Consider the following 4,335-nt stretch of genomic DNA (forward strand, 5'->3'; position numbering starts at 1 on the left):
TGGGGGTTTCCGGAGGGGGGGCTTGTTTGCGTCCTATCCCTTCTTCCAGTGCTCTCCCACTGATGCCCTGGCTCCAGCTCCATCCAGGGTAGCAAGCTGGGTCTTGTCATGTCAACCCCACCACCTCTTTGAGCTTTAACCTGGCCCCTCTCCAGGGATGCCCCCAGCAGGTTAATAATTCAGCACTGATGCCAAGCAATAACTTTAAAGGCAGGTTTCAAGGGCATTTAGAAGGGAGGCTGAAGGGCAGAGATGTGAAGTTTCCCTGTGGCACTGTGCAGCTTCTCTGCCACTCCTTACAGCAATTCAGCTCTGTCCCAGGCTTGCATCTCACCCAGCAAAACAGAAGTGGTGCTACTGCCCAGCCACTCTTCCCAGAAGGCTAATTTGTGGAATATCTATTGCTGTTTAGGAATATCCAAAGGACATCTCACTCCTCATCCCAGTCAGCTCATCAGGGGGCTCCTTCCAGCCCTCTGCTCTGCTCCCTGGGATGTCCTCCCCCGCCTCCATCTCCACTGATGTTTCAGTATCTCTTCTAGCTTGTTCCCTGGTAACATAACTGTACTCCAGACCGAAGAGAGCCCCTCATCCCTGCTCCTTGTTCTTCTCATGTGTGCACCAGATTTTTCTCCTCCTGGAAACCTTCCCTAATTCCCCAAGTCTGAACGTGCCAGACCCTTTCTTTCCCTGGCACAGCCTGGCTACACCTGTTGCTGTCCTTGGCTCTGTCCCTCTCTGGTTCTGGTCTGGGATCCAGCTTTCCTATTAGCCTGGGACCAATGGGCAGTTTCTTCTCCCGCACCCACGATGAGGATCAGCTGCTTAGCTTGTGCAGGGGGGCCTCTGATGAGCACTTGGGACTGGAACTCTGCCCATCCCCTTACCTCTTGGCTCTCACCCCATCACTGGGCCTGTCTGACCATGAGGCTGGACATTTCTCCTTCCTCTTCCGCAGGAAGTCCTGCAGGAAGCCAGGAGCGTGGGCATCGGGGCCAGTTGCTAGGTGGGTGAGGAGGGCCACCTTCTCCTCCCCGGGCCCCACCCCCCAGCAGCCCATCGGCTCCTGCACTGCTTCTCCTGTCTTCTCCCTCCCATGTGGCTCAACCCCAAACTCCACGGTCTAGGCCACAGGAGGTCATGCCATTCAGCCCCAGCTTTAAGGGGAAGTCAGCCTTTTTCTCAGACCCAAGGATCTCTCCATCAAAAGTATCTGAGAAGGAGGCTTTTTGGCCTTCTGTAAGGGAGACATGAACTGGGGAGCACATGGCCCAGGAACCAGGATTCCTGGGCTTGCATCCCAGCTCTGCCACTTACTAATGGTGTGACTTTGACCATGCTATGTAACCTCTCCAGTTTCCTCATCTGTGAGTAGAGATTAATATTAAGGCTGACCTCACAGGGCTGTGTGGGGATGGTGCCATTCAGGATCCCAGCAGGAGACAAAATTCACCCGAGAACGTTCAGTTAAATGGACTTCAATGCCAGAAGCACCTATGGAGGTGTGGGTGTCACTAAGGGAAGGCAGAAAGGAAGGAGGGGCCAGAGGCCAGCAGAGCTGGAGGGGCCAACCTCTGGTTTGTCCAGGGCTGAGCGGTTTTCCAGGACGTGGGCCTCTCAGTGGAAACAGGGAGAACCAGGATGAGGGGGTCGCCTGCGTAGAGCTGAAAGACAAGAGGAAGAAGTGAGTGACAGATGGAAGAAGCTGTAACCATGGAGGACAGCAGGGAGGAAGCCGGGCAGAAATACCTGCCCTCCCTTCCACCCTCCCACATCTCCTGCCCATGCCCCCCAGCCTTGACCGACCTGTGAAGCCAGGGAGCAAGGGAGCAGCCTACAGGGGTCTAGGAGGAGGGTGACTGATCTGGGGTGGGAAGGAGGCGGATGGAGCCCAGCCAGCGTGGACATGAGATGCACTATTGCACTGGAAGTGTCGGCCCCATAGTAAGTGCTGAGTAAATGCTGACTGTAATGATCATCACGATTAGGTGAGGAAGTCCTACCCCTGTGGGAGGGCTCCCAAGGGCGGCGACTGTTGTCCTCCCCCCGTATCTTTGCTATGGCTCCGTAGCCAGCCTGGCCTGGGTTGGGTGCTGTTGGGTGCTCCGCAGACACCATCTGTCCGCCCCCACCCAAGCCATCTTGCCTTGTCCCTCCTGCAGCAGCCTGCCATCCCCTGGGCTCTTGTGTCCTACCGACGGGGCGGGGGGGGGGCGGCGGGGGGATGCCAGGCAGGTGAAAGTCTCCAGACACAGAAGCCCTTGGTTGGAGACGCAGCGGAGGGGAGGAAACTGTTCGTCCTAAACCCCAGAAAGAAGGTCTGAACTTGGGTGTTCTGCCTGAAAGCAGAGTCAGGGCCTAAGGAGACAGGGTGGCTCCCCCACTCTGTCTGGGCTGGGACCCCGGAGCCCCCGCCTGGCTGGGAGGGAGTCTGTCTCCAAGCAGTAACTCGGGCAGAGTGAGCCTGGCTATCTGTGTGGCTATCTGTCACCAGCTTGCCCACAAAGCCCGACAGAGAGAGCCCGGTCATCACGTGTGGCTGTCATTCCTGGGGAGGGGTGGAGTGTGTGCAGCCGACTCTACTCCCACCTCCCCGGCCGCCCTGACTCAGAGGGCTGACATCACTCCCTTCCCCAGAAGTCCCACTCCCAACTGTCTCCCCTTCCCACGCACCTGCGGGAAGCGATAAGGGAGGCTGAGAAAGTGAGCACAGCCTCAGGGACAGGAGACAAGGGTCGGTGGGAAGTGACGGCTCAGTCCTGGCTCAGTCCTGGGATCACAGGCCAATACTTTTGGATAGGGCTTCCCCTTTCAAAAAGGCAGAGGTGAAGGAGGCCCAGAGGGGTTGAGAGCAGCCCAAGGACACACAGCTCAGTGGGGATTCACCTCCTGGCCTGGCTTGCCCAAATGCCTTGTATCCTAGCTCCCAGCAGAAAGGAAGATCCCCTCCTGGGCGCTAAGGGACTGGTTCTGTGAGTGCCCCTCACCCCATCCCTCATGAGCGTTAGGTTCGACATCTGTAGCAACTGGGAGCCCCTTACAGCCTTTAGTAGTGGCCCCGGGAAAGAGTCCCACAGCCTCCTCTGGGTCTGGAGTGGGTTTGCTCTCTGCCTGCCTTCCTCAGGCTGTGGGAATGGGCCACTGTCCTCTCCTTCGGGATCCTGGGGCGACAAGGGGCCAGAGTCCCAATTCCACTGTGGAAGGAGTGTGGCAAGGGGCTGTTGCGGCTCCTTCCCTTGGGCGAGTCTCTCTCACCTCTCTGGGTCCATTTTCCAGTTTTCCAGCTGAAAGCTCAAGTGGGCGAGGAGGGCCAATCTCCAAAGTCACCTTGGCAACACTCCCTCACTCCTAACATTTCACTAACATCTGACATCTCCAAGTCTTCCTTTGGGGCTGTGCTTGGTCCCAGGAGCCTGAGGTGGGGGCGGGGGGGGCACAGAGGGGACTGTGTGAAGTGATCAAGGAACCCCTGGCCTTTCTGAATCAAGCATCAGGCTCCTTGGGGGCTGGGAAGATGGGAATGTTGGGGTGCTCCCTGGGGTTCTTGGGGCCTTTGTTGAACACATTCTTCTTAGACCTGTACTTATGTCTAATCAGAATGGGATGTGTCCTCCACCTACCTGCAGCCCCCTCCAAAGTGGCTGGGCCCTTCTGGGGATGCTCTGCTGCGGGACAGAGGGCTAGGGGGGAGGGCTCTCAGGTTATAGTCAAAGCGCTCTGTTTCTCTTCAGTCCCCAGCAGAGTGTGCTTTGCGCCATGCATCTCCCTGATCTCGGCGCAATGCCTGAGGAGCCCAGGGCCTTCCACCTTCTCCTCAAGTGCCCCGGCCCCAGGGTTGGGCCGAGACTCTCTTTCTGTCCTTGTACCCACTTTGCTCAGCACGGGGTCTCCGCCCAGCAGACAATCTGCCAGCGATGACAGAACAGATCGCCCCTGCCCCCACCCTGTCACCTGTGTCCCCCTCCCTGGACCTGCCAGGAGGCGATGAGGCTGTGGGCTGGGAGGGTGGGACTGGAGCAGGCCTGGGCACCCTCTCCACAGCCCGTTGCCCAACCCTCGCTTGCCTTGCCACCTGTACAGCCCTGGGCTTTGGGGCCTTGGCTTGCGACAGGGGCCTGGGCCAGATCCCACAGAACAGAGCCCCATTGACGGTGGCCATCAGGGCTGGGTGGGAGGAGAGCAAGCCAGCCCCTGGGTGGTGGGGGTGGCCGTGGGAGCCTGTATCATCCCGTTCCAAGTCAGGAGAGCCCCAGGGGGGAGAAGGTGGCATCCTGCCCCACACAGTCTCGGCTCAGCCCCAGCTTGGGAGCACAGGTGATAACTGGGAGCAGCCCC

This window comes from Zalophus californianus, chromosome 9 (genome assembly GCF_009762305.2).
Source record: "Zalophus californianus isolate mZalCal1 chromosome 9, mZalCal1.pri.v2, whole genome shotgun sequence".
NCBI classification, from domain to species: Eukaryota; Metazoa; Chordata; class Mammalia; order Carnivora; family Otariidae; genus Zalophus; species Zalophus californianus.